The sequence below is a fragment of the Triticum dicoccoides genome, chromosome 2B (assembly GCF_002162155.2).
Source record: "Triticum dicoccoides isolate Atlit2015 ecotype Zavitan chromosome 2B, WEW_v2.0, whole genome shotgun sequence".
NCBI lineage: Eukaryota > Viridiplantae > Streptophyta > Magnoliopsida > Poales > Poaceae > Triticum > Triticum dicoccoides.
In genome coordinates, this window is record NC_041383.1 from 35,254,114 (window position 1) to 35,270,225 (window position 16,112).

Here is a 16,112-nt window from a genome sequence, read left to right on the forward strand (position 1 = left end):
AGGGGTTAAGGAAGGGTCTGGAAGGTGTGCCCAAGAAAAAGGAGAAGAAGAGACCGGGGAAGAGAGCTGCCTCCAAACAAGCCAGTGCACATAGCAGCCAGACGATGGATTCTGAAGAGTGTGTACCTGTGAAAGGTGCGGCCATTTTCGATCTCACGGGCGAGCCGATGCTACCGCCGAAACCGCTGGAGGCACTCAGGAGACTGCACGACCATGTGTTGTTGACTGAGAAAAGCCTACTAGCCTCAAAGGATCCAAGATATCCGACCTACACAGCTCGTGTGCCTGAGGGGAAGTGTTACATCGACACATCGACCGCGGAGGTGTTCTTCCTACGGTTTGACCATATCTTTGAGATGTTTCTAACAAGGCGGCTCGATTTTACAATCGTCCACCTTTTTGCGCTACATATGAGCTCCTTCATGAAGAGAGAAGAAGTCTCGCAAATCTGTGTGACGGATCCGTACTACATTCATGAGTCTTTCTTGAGTCTCGGCGACTTGGAGCCTGAAACTGCTATGGAGTATCTCGAAAACTTCATGGTACAGAATAAGGACCAGGAAATTGTCCTCATGCCTTATCATCCAAAGTAAGTTAGTTCCGGAAAACCCTTTCGTTCATTTCAATCATTCCTTCTTGCTAATATGGAGAATAATTTGAGGTGTCTTTTCCCCGCAGCAACGTGCGCGCCTTCCTTATTGTTCTTTACCCGCGAGTCTCCCACGCCGTGTATTTCGACCCTTCCAGAGACTACGAGAAGAAGGACTACACCCACATAATGAATATTCTAGATGATGCTCTCCAAGGCTTCAACATTAGAGGTGGCCACATGAAGATCAGGAAACAGAGGAACAAGAAGATGGGTTTCGCGCATAAAAATAACTTTTGTTGCATCCATGTCCCAAAACCAAGCAAGAAAGATGGATTCTACATCCTCCATCTCATGATTGAGTTCAGCACGGATCACCAAAAGCTTCGCATCACAAACAGAAATAATGATCATATCCACAAGTGGGTAGAATCTCATGGAGAAGCAGATTATGAACTTAGATATGACTTCTTTCGCATCCAAAGGGACATTGCGAGGATCATCATGAAAGAAGTCGTCGATGAGAAGGGGATGTTCCACCACGGCCCTATATCGCGAGCTGACGTACGAACTCGCATAGGCAAGCAACGTCATGACCTCACGCCATTCAAGAAGCTAGGGTCCATCCTCGATGATATGGAAGGATGGAACTTCTAGTGATTTATGATGCCGATGATGATATGTGTCGGTTGAACTTGTATATTTCCTGTAGCGATGAAACTTTGCGATGTACACGATCCCTACCAAACTTGCGTAACGCTACTTTGTTAGTTTGGGTATGATGACCTGCGTACCTCTAGTTAATTAGTTTGCGTATTGTATGTTGCATCCAGTTGCTAACCCTTTTTTTCGTGTTGCTTTAGTATATTTTGTTGCATATGATTGTACATCCTCTTGATGAAGATGCATCTCTAACAGGTACCTAGCTTCTTGATGGTGAGATGGAAGTGCTATGTCGTGTACAAAGGGAAGGTTCCGGGGGTGTACAACGAGTGGACTGAGTGTCAGGCGCAAGTGAATGGGGTCTCGGGCGCCAGCCATAAAGGATTCAAAAGCAGACAAGAAGGAGAAGCTAGTTACTTGAGGTTCACGCTAGCGCGAGAGAGGACTCGTAACCGCCGCCTCATGTACTGCATAGTTCCTCTCTCACTCATAGTGATAGCTCTTCTCGCGTATATTATTGTTTCGATGGATGACATTGTAGTTGCAAATATTCGAGACTTGCATGTATCGCTATTTTCGAGATGATGACGAGATACCACTTTGTATTGCATGATGATTATGATGAGACTATTTGTATGTATATGATATGATTACATTTGTGGTCTCGCAGCCATTTGTATGTGTATGATGATGACATATGTATGTGCTAAAGATTCTTGTATAAAGCATGTTCAAATACAAAACAAATATGAAGGAAAAAAAATACAGTAACGAGTGGAGAAAAGTTACCAGCAGCATGACAGTAGCAGTAGCGCGTCCGAGAAAAGTGCGCTACAGCTATTAGCAGTAGCGAGCTTCCATACAACACGCTGCTGCTACACTTGTATAGCAGTAGCGCGGGAGTACACGCGCTGCTGCTACAGGTTAGCTGTAGCGCCTTATCAGTAGCGCCGACCCCCGCACTACTGACATACCTAGAACCCGCGCTGTTGCTAGGCTTTTCCCTAGTAGTGTCTCTTGGTGTCGGTCAACTTTCTAGACCGGCACCTCGAGAGAACTTTAAGGAGTGTAAAGTAATAAACATGAGAAGAAGCAGTTGATGACCATGGCCTACCCTCTCTCTCGGTGTCGGTCAACTTCCTAGACCGCAGGGGCCATAGGATAGCCCAAGCATATACATGTGATGGCCTCCTTTGAGAGCACAAGAAGTTTCGAGGCCAATGGAGCAACAGGACCCGCACTTCCTACACAAAACCGGACACATTCCCTCTCGATACCCATAGACTATCTCGAAGAATAGGCCTAGACTTGGTATATCATCTCGCGATGACATGTACTAACACGGAGAAGCAGTTATTCACAATGGACTAGACCCTCTCGGTGCCGATCAACGCCCTGGACCGCTGGGGCTACCGGATGGGTGCTCTATCTAGAGACCGTCCAGGGGGAGGGCACCCCTACATGCGTGTGGACCATGCATATGCAGGGGTGGTGTGCTATTTGAATAAGCAATGCACCTGCTTGACGTGGCACGTGCCTCACAAACCACACACACGGGTGGGAACGTCAAGGACAGGCTGCATTCGTCCCCGAAACAGAGTCTTTGCTGGGTGATCCCATGACAGAACGAGCTAGACTTGGTCTGTCATCTCGCGATGAAATGCACTAACACGAAGAAGCAGTTATTCCCCATGGCCTACCCCCTCTCGGTGCCAAACAACGCCCTAGACCGTTGGGGCCACCGGATGGGTGCTCGGTCTAGAGACCGCCCGAGGGGGGAGGCCACCCCTACATGTGTGTGGCCCATGCATATGCATGCAGGAGTGGTGTGCTATTTCAATAAGCAACACACCTCCTTGATGTGGAACGTGCCTCAGAAACCACACACACGTGCGGGAACATCAAGGATCGGCTACGTTCGTCCCCGAGACAGAGTCTTCGGTGGGTGATTGATGTCTACTACACAACCTTCTTCTTGTAGACGTTGTTGGGCCTACAAGTGCAGATGTTTGTAGGATAGTAGCAAATTTCCCTCAGGTGGATGACCTAAGGTTTATCAATCTATGGGAGGCGTAGGATGAAGATGGTCTCTATCAACCAACCCTGCAACCAAATAACAAAGAGTCTCTTGTGTCCCCAACACACCCAATACAATGGTAAATTGTATAGATGCACTAGTTCGGCAAAGAGATGGTGATACAAGTGCAATATGGATGGTAGATATAAGTATTTGTAATCTGAAATTATAAAAACAGCAAGGTAACAAGCGATAAAAGTGAGCATAAATGGTATTGCAATGGTAGGAAACAAGGCTTAAGGTTCATACCTTCACTAGTGCAAGTTCTCTCAACAATAATAACATAATTAAATCATAGAACTATCCCACAACATGCAACAAAGAGTCACTCCAAAGCCACTAATAGTGGAGAACAAACGAACAGATTATGGTAGGGTACAAAACCACCTCAAAGTTATCCTTTTTGATCTATCTATTCAAGAGTCCGTAGTAAAATAACATGAAGCTATTCTTTCCGTTCAATCTATCATAGAGTACATACTAGAATAACACCTTAAGACACAAATCAATCAAAACCCTAATGTCACCTAGATACTCCTTTGTCACCTCAAATATCCGTGGGCATGATTATACGATATGCATCACACAATCTCAGATTCATCTATTCAACCAACACAAAGTACTTCAAAGAGTGCCCCAAAGTTTCTAGCGAAGAGCCAAGACGAAAACGTGTGCCAACCCCTATGCATAAGTTCCCAAGGTCACAGAACCCGCAAGTTTATCACCAAAACATACATCAAGTGAATCACGTGAATTTCCCATTGTCACCACAGATAAGAATGGCAAGACATACATCTAGTGTTCTCAAATCCTTAAAGACTCAATCTGATAAGATAACTTCAAAGGGAAAACTCAATCCATTACATGAGAGTAGAGGGGGAGAAACATCATAAGATCCAACTATAATAGCAAAGCTCGCAATAGATCAAGATCGTGCAAAGTCAAGAACACGAGAGAGAGAGAGATCAAACACATGGCTACTGGTACATACCCTCAGCCCCGAGGGTGAACTACTCCATCCTTGTCATGGAGATCGCCGAATGATGAAGATGGCCACCGGTGAGGGATCCCCCCCTCCGGCAGGGTGTCGGAATAGGGCCCTGATTGACTTTTGGTGGCTAAAGAGGCTTGCGGCGGTGGAACTCCCAATCTATTGTTGTCCTCGATGTTTTTAGGGTATATGGACTTATATAGGCGAAAGAGGTTGGTCAGGGGACGCTCGAGGGGCCCACGAGAAAGGGGGCGCGCCCAGTAGGGGGGGGGGGAACCCTCGTGGCCACCTCAAAGCTTCCTTGACTTCAACTCCAAGTCTCCTGGATCACGTTCGTTCCAAAAATAGCGCTCCCGAAGGTTTCATTCCGTTTGGACTTCCTTTTATATTCCTTTTCTTCGAACACTGAAATAAGCAATAAAACAACAATATGGGCTGGGCCTCCGGTTAATAGGTTAGTCCCAAAAATAATATAAGTGTATAATAAAGCCCATAAACATCCAAAACAGATAATATAATAGCATGAATGCTTCGTAAATTATAGATGTGTTGGAGACGTATCAGCATCCCCAAGCTTAATTCCTGCTTGTCCTCGAGTAGGTAAATGATAAAAGAAAGAATTTATGAAGTGTGAATATTAGCAGGTGCACAAGTTTGATCAATGATAATTTCAATCACCTTTTCTAGCATGATTATATGTCATAACAGTAGTTCATCTGATAAAACTTTTCATGATCAAGTAACAAGCAATTCACATGTTAAAGCATAGACCATAAACTTTCTTGAAAACTAGCAAACTTCATTCTTAGTCATCAAACAATTGCAATTCATCTTATTTTCAGGACGGGTCTATGTCAGAGCTTTGAATTAGCAAACTCCACATACTCAACTATCATGTAGTCTTCCATGATTGCTACTACTCAAAGCATATTCTTAGAACAAATAGCATCCATCGAACACAGAGAAAGATAGGGGCTTAGTGTTTCGCCTCCCAACTCACTTATCATATAGATAATTGTCGACAATAATAATTCATGATCAAATATATTTGCATGGGCATATATGCTTAGATCTTTCCCCAACACACGATGCTTGCCAACTAAAGAGTAGGTAGGAATGAGAAGGAATACTACTGACTCTTGCAGAAAGGTAAAAGATAGGCCCTTCACAGAGGGAAGCAGGGATTTGCAGAGGTGCCAGAGCTCGATTTTGAAATAGAGATAAATAATTTTGAGAGGTATGATCTCATTGTCAACATAACAGCCAAGAGTTCCCAATATCTTCCATACTACATACATTATAGGCGGTTCCCAAATAGAATGGTAAAGTTTTTACTCCCCCTCCACCAACAGTCATCAATCCATGGCTTGCCCGAAACAACGGGTGCCTCCAACTAACATCACTCCTGGGGGAGTTTTTGTTTGCAATTATTTTGATTTAATTTTTATCTTTTGATCATGGGACTAGGCATCCCAGTTAACAGCCACTTTTCTCGTGAATGATGAGCGGAGTCCACTCATCGTGAGAATAACCCACCTAGCATTGAAGATACTGACAGACCCTAGTCGCTACATGAGCGATTCTGGCATACAAAACAGATTATTATTTGAAGGTTTAGAGTTTGGCACATGCAAATTTACTTGGAACGGCAGGTAAATACCGCATACAGGTCAATATGGTGGACACTCATGGAAGAAACTTGGTTCAAGGAATTTGGATGCACAAGAAGTATTCCCGCTTAGTACAGATATTTAGGCTAGCAAAGGATTCTAAATAGCAAGCACCACATGTTGGAGGATCTACACCAATATAACTTCTATACAAATACACCCAAGCATAACTCATTACGTTGTCTTCCTTGTCCAACTTCAACTAATTTGCTCAGGTTCGAAAATAATTAATGGGGCTCATAATCATAGAAGATGTCTAAGATAGTATATCTATATGTGAAATTTATATTCCTTCAATATTCTTTCATGAATTGTTCAAGTGACCAATACAATTCTTGCTAACCTTCAATAAATTTACTACCTCTACTTCTTAGATGTGAAGTCATTACTCCCAACGGGGTGAGCATATGAAACATATATAATTTCAGATTTATGACATTCAATTCATTCAACCATTTACTCATAGGATATAAGTGAAGCACAAGAGTAAATGACAAACTACTCCAAAAAGATATAAGTGAAGATCAATGAGTAGTTAAATAATTATATAGCTATGAGAAGACTCTCTCTCATTTAAGTATTTTAGATCTAATGTATTTTATTCAAGTAGCAAGAAAAACGAAACAAAATGGCATTGCAAGGATAGCACAACTCATGTGAAGAAGCAAAAACTTAAGTTCAACCGATACTAACCGATAATTGTTCAAGAAGAAAGGTGGGATGCCTACCGGGGCATCCCCAAGCTTGGATGCTTGAGACTTCTTAAAATATTATCTTGGGGTGCCTTGGGCATCCCCAATCTTGAGATTTTGTGTCTCCTTAATTCCTTTTATATCTCAGTTTCCTGAATCTCAAAAACTTCATCCACACAAAACTCAGCAAGAACTCATGAGATAAGTTAGTATAAAACAATGCAAAAACCTTATAATTTTCTACTGTAACAAATTACTAACATTATTATTCAACATTTCATACTAAATGCCAATGCATATTTAATACTCCTATCCTCAAATAGAATCATTAAACAAGCAAGCATGTGCAAATAATGCATACATAACAGCAATCTGCCAAAACAGTATAGTCTGTAAAGAATGCAAGATTCATCATACTTCCCTAACTCCAAAAATTATAAGAAAAATACTACGCTGTAAAAGATTTATCAGATCTCAATATGCAAAAAGATTCAACATAATATAACTCTCTGACTTTTCTAGAGATTTTTTGCAACAGCGGTAAACCTTCTGATTTGAAAAAGCCACATGTATACATGCAAAATAAGCATGGTAAAGGCTATCCTTGACATTTTTATTGAAAATATAGATGAAAAACATTATTTTAAATAACAGCAAGAAAATACTAACAAAATAAAATGACGCTCCAAGCAAAACACATATCATGTGGTAAATAAAAATATAGCTCCAAGTAAAGTTACCGATGAACGAAGACGAAAGAGGGGACGCCTTCCGGGACATGCCCAAGCTTAGGCTCTTGATTGTCCTTGTATATTACCTTGGGGTTCCTTGGGCATCCCCAAGCTTAGGCTCTTACCAATCCTTATTCCATAGTACATCGAATCTTTACCCAAAACTTGAAAACTTCACAACACAAAACTCAGCACAAAACTCGTAAGCTCAGTTAGTATAAGAAAACAAACCACCACTTTCAGGTACTGTAATTAAAACATTATTTATTTATATTGGTGATATATCTACTGTATTACAACTTCTCTATGGTTCATACCCTCCGATACTACTCATAGATTCATCAAAATAAACAAACAACACATTGAAAACAGAATCTGTCAAAAACAGAACAGTCTGTAGTAATCTGTATCAAACGTATACTTCTGGAACTCCAAAAATTCTGAATACATTGGTGGACCTGAGGAATTTGTGTATTAATCATCTTCAAAAAGAATCAACCTAAAATCACTTTCCAGTAAAACATGGCAGCTATTCTCGTGAGCGCAAAGGTTTCTATTTTTTTATAGCAAGATCATATAGCCTCACCCAAGTCTTCCCAAAGGTTCTACTTGGCACAAACACTAACAAAAACATAAAACCACATCTAACCAGAGGCTAGATGAATTATTTATTACTAAACAGGAACAAAAATAAAGTTGGGTTGCCTCCCAACAAGCACTATCGTTTAACGCCCCTAGCTAGGCATGATGATTTCAATGATGCTCATATAAAAGGATAAGAATTGAAACATAAAGAGAGCATCATGAAGAATATGACTAACACATTTAAGCCTAACCCACTTCCTATGCATAGGGATTTTGTGAGAAAACAAATTATGGGAACAATAATTAACTAGCATAGGAAGGCAAAACAAGCATAACTTTAAAATTTTAAGCACATAGAGAGGAAACTTGATATTATTGCAATTCCTACAAGCATACGTTCCTCTCTCATAATAATTTTCAGTAGCATCATGAACGAATTCAACCGTATAACCAGCACCTAAAGCATTATTTTCATGATCTACTTGCATAGAAATTTTACTACTCTCCACATAAGCAAATTTCTTCTCACGAATAGTAGTGGGAGCAATCTCAACAAAATAATCATCATGTGAGGCATAATCCAATTGAAAACTAAAATCATGATGACAAGTTTCATGGTTACAATTATTCTTAATAGCATACAAGTCATCACAATAATCATCATAAATAGGAGGCATGCTTTCATCATAATAAATTTGCTCATCAAAACTTGGGGGACAAAAAATATCATATTCATCATACATAGCATCCGCAAGCTTGTGGCTTTGCTTATCATTAGAATCATGGGTATTCAAAGAATCTATACTAATAACATTGCAATCATGCTCATCATTCAAAGATTTATTGCCAAACATTTTATAGATTTCTTCTTCTAGCACTTGAGCACAATTTACATTTCCATCATTTTCACGAAAGATATTAAAAAGATGAAGCGTATGAGACAAACTCAATTCCATTTTTTTGTAGTTTTGTTTTGTAGACTAACTAGTGATAAAACAAGAATAAAAAGATTCGATTGCAAGATCTAAAGATATACCTTCAAGCACTCACCTCCCCGGCAACGGCGCCAGAAAAGAGCTTGATGTGTACTACACAACCTTCTTCTTGTAGACGTTGTTGGGCCTCCAAGTGCAGAGGTTTGTAGGACAGTAGAAAATTTCCCTCAAGTGGATGACCTAAGGTTTATCAATTCGTGGGAGGTGTATGATGAAGATGTTCTCTCTCAAGTGCAACCAAATAACAAAGAGTCTCTTGTGTCCCCAAGACACCCAATACAATGGTAAATTGTATAGGTGCACTAGTTCGGCAAAGAGATGGTGATACAAGTGCAATATGGATGGTAGATATAAGTATTTGTAATCTGAAATTATAAAAACAGCAAGGTAACAAGCGATAAAAGTGAGCGTAAATGGTATTGCAATGGTAGTAAACAAGGCCTAAGGTTTATACTTTCACTAGTGCAAGTTCTCTCAACAACAATAACATAATTAGATCATATAACTATCCCTCAACATGAAACAAAGAGTCATTCGAAAGCCACTAATAGCGGAGAACAAACGAAGAGATTATGGTAGGGTATGAAACCACCTCAAAGTTATCCTTTTTGATCTATCTATTCAAGAGTTCGTAGTAAAATAACATGAAGCTATTCTTTTCGTTCAATCTATCATAGAGTTCATACTAGAATAACACCTTAAGACACACACTACTAGGAAAAGGGCTATAGATGAAATGGTCACTAATGGCGCACCAGACATGTGGTGCGCCACTACTATATACTAATTGTGCACCATGTGTTGGTACGCCATTAGTGTCCAAATACTAATGGCGCAGCACATCCCTCGTGCGCCATTAGTAACCAATTTTTTTTTCAAAACTACTAATGGCGCACCAAGGGATGGTGCGCCATTACTAGTTGCCATGGTGCGCCATTAGTAAAAAAAATCAATTTTCTTTTCAAATTGTTTTTATTGTTTTTCAATACTAGTAATGGCGCACCAGGGGATAGTGCGCCATTACTAGTTTTAACTAGTAATGGCGCACGACATTCACGGTGCGCCACTAGTAATTTTTTTTCATTTTTTTTGTTTTTTCAAAACTAGTAATGGCGCACCACTCCCACGGTGCGCCATTACTAACTTGGCCCAAAAATTCCAACGAATGCACCCCCCCTGTGGACCGCCTTTTCAGTTCAAAAAAACTAAAAGAAAATGATAAAAATGTCAGAAAAATAAAAGAAAATAAGTGTCACATGTGATATGTGCTCTAGTTGTTGGGAAAATTTACAAATATGAATTTCGACTTTATTTGCAAAATCTCTCTGGAAATTTGTAAAATGGGCATAACTTTTGCATACGAACTCGGATTAAAAAGTTTTTTATATGAAAAATCATCTACTCGAAAAGTTGGTCGAATGACATCGCATAGCAAATTGGTCACTAGTCGTAATCACAAGTACTCCTCATCATCAACTCTAACACATTGTACCTCATAGGACCTACTACATTCTCTTAGGACCTACTACATTTTCTAAGGTAAAATAGCAAAAAACAATATAGCCCCTGACTCTCCATTATGGAGAATGGAGATTATCGTGTCTCCAATTCTTGCCTTTCGCTGAATTTTACTTCCAAGAACCTCCTTGCGAATGTCCAAACATTTTTTCCATTCTTTGATGAGCATGTGTTCACCGGTTTTAGAGATCCGATATGCATAGGTGAGCTCCCTAGATTTACCTGGCAGAATGTTCAGAACTGTAAGGCGACCATTCTGATACATCTGATGAGGCACACAATCCATCGGGAGTTTCTCTTGAAAAACATAGTAATAACTTCCTAGTTAGCAATGATGTACTAGTTTTAGAAGTATGCAAAAGATGCACGAATGTCGTAATAGTAAATAATCTTACCAGGGTATCTCCATAGAAGTTACCGTGGTTCAACACGTGCACTAGTGGCACGTATTCACCATAATTTGGAGGAGTTCGATAATAGGTATTGTAATCCTCAAGAAGAGTACAAAATGCGATCAGATGATTTTTCTCCTTATAAGTTAATTCGGAGCCATCGGTGTAGTGGGTTTTGTCTACCATCTTCCGCACAGTCTTTGAAGAATCAAAATAAGCTGTCAATGGAAATAAGTTGTCAACTATTTTGAAATAAACAATATAAATTAGTTAATAACTATGTTTGAGAAACTCACATAGCGGTGGAATGGGAAGCGTATCAACAAGGACCCAAATGTCCATATTGGCTTGCTCGATGTCAGGATCACCAAGTCCATGGTGACAATCATACCCTCATAAAAACCATACATTTTGCAAAGTGCTTCCCAATTTTGGCAACCAAAATGGGTTACGCTCTGAGCATTGCACAGTTTTACTTCAAAATCCATATCATGATGGGTCCTTAGGTGTATTTTCTTTGTTTCAAAATTTTCATGGTCTTCAAAACCCATCCTCTTCAAGACATAGTGTCTTGCATGGCATGGGATAAGCTAGTCGAATTGTAAAAGATGAAAATTAGACATTGCAATAGTTGAAGTCATGCTTAATTACGAAAAAAACACTTGTCGTTGTTGCGTACCATTTCAACATCGAAGGTCTCCTCAAGCTTAATGCTGAAACGCCGATCCTCGTCCAGCTCAACGTACCTGTCGCACATGCCTCGATCGTCGTGGCACCAGCTGCACTCTCCCGGGACACTGTCGTCGTCCGAGTACGACATTTCTTACATTCATAATTCAACGATTAAACTTGTACAGTTAAATATATGTACTAAGAAACCTAAATTAGATCTTTATTTTTCGAGAAAATCCAGGCCACTCGATATTTCCTACATATTCTAGCACAAGTCATGCCAGAATTCACGGAAAAATCTGGCATGACCTTTGCTAAAAAAGGACACATCGAGTGCCTGAAATTTGCCGGAACGGAAATTAATCAACACTCCGGCAAAACATAGGCCACTCGGAGGTGTAACCTGAACATGACCGGCCACTTGGGCAACCACATATCCTATATGAGCAACACAAGATATACATGGAGATTTGGCAGGTCTCACCTCGAGGTCGGAGGGGGTCAGCGACGGGGACGACAGCGGGGATGATGGAGGGGCTCCTTGATTTCTGCATAAGCAAAAACCATATAAGTTATCACTAATACATCCCGAATAATTGCTTAAACTAAAAAAAACAACAAATATGACATATTCAACTAGTTCTATTAATTCAACTAGTTCTTACTAGATATAAACTTAATATAAATAGAAGAAAAAACTAGTTCTTTCTAAAAATAAAGTAGTTCAACTAGTTATATTAATTTACTTACTAAACTAGTTCAACTTAAACTAAACTAGTTCAACTAGTTTATTAATTTACTTACTAAAAATACATTAGTTCTATTAATTCAACTAGTTCAACTAGTTTATGAATTTACTTACTAAACTAGTTCAACTAAAACTAAACTAGTTCAACTAAAACTAAACTAGTTTAACTTCTAAAAATCATTATCTATGAACCCGAAATTAACATCTACTGCGGCGAGGGCGGTATCGGGATCGGGAGGCGGCGGTGCTGGGTGGGCTCGGGTGGCGGCGGTGAGGTCGAGGGCGGTGGGAGGAGGTCTGCCGGCGGAGGAGGGAGGAGGAGGGGCGGCCGCAAGCGGAGGGAGGAGGGCGCGGTGCGAGAAGGGACGGAAGGAGGGAGTACGGTGGCGCCGGACGGACGAAGGCCGCGGCGGCAACGCACGACGACGGTTATCGGCGCGGGCGAGAGTGACTGAGAGGGGAGAGTGAGTGAGGGAGAGGGTCGGCCGCGCGCGTGGGGATAAGGTAGGGTTAGTTGTAGCGCGTTTGCCAAAACGCGCTACAGCTAATCTGAATAGCAGTAGCGCTGTGCAGTGTTGCGCGCTACTACTAAGTTGGACTACCAGTAGCACTTTGCAGTTAAAACTGCTATTGCTAAGTATAAGTATGCAAAAATACATCAATGCAAAAATACATTGGCTATCAATGATCTTTTTGTGTACAATCTGAATTGTCAATATGAGTCACCGGAGAGGACTCATATTGCCGTCACAAATTCTACACATAGAGTTCAGTGAAGACCAACTGGGTGTGATAGTTTCAGAAGTAACATATTTAAGGTGGTAAACACCCTGTTCGCGGAGCGAGGTGGGACTAAACTTGTGGGCTGAACTTAGCAGTAGCGTTTTTTTTTCAGAAGAGCGCTGCTGCTAACTTCTATAATAGTAGCGCGGTTCAATATAGGGCGCTACTGCTATAACTAGCTGGATGGCAAGGTCCTGGCAATTAGAGCAGTAGCGCGGTTTAGTGTGCACGCGCTACGCTATTTTCCTTTCTGCAGCGCGTTTTGCTCGAACGCGCTGCTGCTAAATAGCAGTAGCGTCGTATTTTGACTGAGGGAAATACTTATATCTACTTAACTGAGGGAAATACTTATATCTACTTAACTGAGGGAAATACTTATATCTACTTTGTTGCATAACCCTTGGTTCACGTGTATAGGCTTTTCCCTTGTAGTGTACCTTGGTTCTTAACTGAGGGAAATACTTATATCTACTTTGTTGCATCACCCTTTCCTCTTCAAGGGAAAAACCAACGCAAGCTCAAGAAGTAGCATGATGCTTAGATATGGTTTAATTCTCTTACTCCTGGTTGTTTGCGTAGTCCCCAGGTTATGATATATTACTTGTTCGAAAAATATTTTCCTGCTCATAAGAAACAAGATGCTTTAAAGGAAATAATTAACTTTGTGCAAATTGAAGAAGAGAGTCCCCACAAGATTGGCGGAGGCTTCTCCAATTACTTAATGCTTTGCCTGATCATTCTATGAACAAAAATGAAATACTTGGTATCTTTCATAATGAACTAACCGATGCTTCTAGGGACCACCTAGATAGTTGTGCTGGTTGTGTTTTTAACGAACGGACTGTTGAACAAGTTGAAGAACTATTGAATAATGTATTGTGTAATGATAATGATTGGACTCTTCCTGAACCACCTCCTGAGCCAATTCCTAAGAAGAGGGGTATTTTATTTCTCAGTCATGAAGATATGCAAGAGGCAAAGAAATCTATGAAAGAAAAGGGTATTAAAGCTAAAAATGTTAAGAATTGACCACCTATTGAAGAAATATATGGTCTTAAAACACGACACAAGTAGTGGAGGTAAATTCTCTATATAAATTTGTTGAAGGTGATATTCCTTATACTAAATCTGCTAGTCAATACCTGGATGAATTTGATAACTTTATTGTTAAGCAAGAGAACTTCAATGCACATGTTAGTAGACAATTGAAACGTAATGCCTATATGTTTGAACACTTGAGTGACTATATGTTTAGAACTATGAATGATCTTATGGTTGTTAGTAAACATGCTTCCATGCTAAAAACTCAGGTAGAGCAAGTCCTCAAGGAACAAAATGATTTGCTTAATGAGATGAAAAATGAAAAGAATGATCATGATATAGAGTTATGACTAGAGGTGATAAAATGACTCAGGAACCTTTGTATCATGAAGGCCATACGAAAAGAATTGAGCAAGACACTCAAAGAATTGATACTAATCCACCTAGTCCTCCTAGTAATAAAAAGAAAAAGAATGATGATAGGACTTTGCATGCTTCTAGTGAACCTATTGTAGACACACATGATAATCCAGATGATATTTCTATTTCTAATGCTGAAATTTCTAACGTGCTTGCCAATTATACATTTAAGGGTGGAATACCCAAGAAACTAGGAGATCCAACAATACCAACTATACCATGCTCCATTAAAAAAAGCTATGTTAGACCTGCTCTATGTGATCTAGGAGCCTTTCTCTTTATATGGTAGACTTGATTTCAATAAGTTGACACCAACTGAAATCTCTTTGCAAATGGCTGATAAATCAACTGCTATACCCATCAGTATTTGTGAAGATGTACCCGTCATAGTTGCAAATGTTACTATCTTAATGGATTTTGTTATTCTTGATATACCCGAGGATGCCAATATGCCGATCATCCTTGGTAGACCCTTTTTGAATATTGCATGGATGTTATTGATTGCAAGAAAGGCAATATCACGTTTCATGTTAATGGTAATGAGCATACGGTACACTTTACAAAGAAACAACCTCGAGTGAATAGTATCAATTTTATTGGAAAATTTGAACAATTACCATTGGAGGTTTTGAATTCCCTATTCCTACTGTCAAAAGAAATATGATATTCTTATTATTGGGGACATGCATATCCCTGTTGTGGTAACCTAGTGCTATAGGAAGATTCTCCGGTTGCATGTCATTCAGAAGTATTTTATTAATAATAGTTGATCAACTTTATTGATGAATTACTTTTGACTGGCATGAGATGGATGAATTTAGTAAACACAACGTTCTGTACCCACCTTTTACTTTCTATTATTTAGAATTAATAAAGTAGAAATATATTATTTTATAGTTTTTTTCAATTATGCGTGCAATAAGAAATGACCAGAAATTAAAAGTTCTCCAAATGCCCTGAAAAATTTATATGTTTTTTCCTAGAATATTTGATTTTTTTTGGCACTGAACACACCCCAGGGGGTTGCTCGTGTGAGCCACCAGCTCACAGGGCGCGCCCACCCCCTGGACGAGCCTAGGTGGCTTGTGGGTGCCACATAGGCCCCCTCACTTATTTCAGCCACCCATCCACTTCGTCTTCCTCCGAAAAAATTCACACCATTGCTCAAAATTGTGTTCTTGCTCATCTTGCTGCAATTTTCGATCTCCTTGCTCAGAGCTCCATTTCCAAACTGCTTTGGGGGATTGTTCTTCGGTATGCGACTTCTGCAATGGTCCAATTAGTTTTGTTCTAGTGCTTCATATATTGCAAAAACAAATTTTGCTATGGTGACCATGTTCTTGAGCTTGCATGTCAAATGAACATGATCCAAAGTAGTTTTTGGCATGATATGGCCTTTAGACACTTGTGGGACTAGTTGCTACCAATTTTGTTCAGTTTTATTTTGAGTAACTAAAAATTTCAGAAAATTTCAGGGAAAAGAAACGCACCGAGGAGGTGGTTAAGGGGCTCATCAAGCCATGATTCAGAGCAAACTCCGAAGAA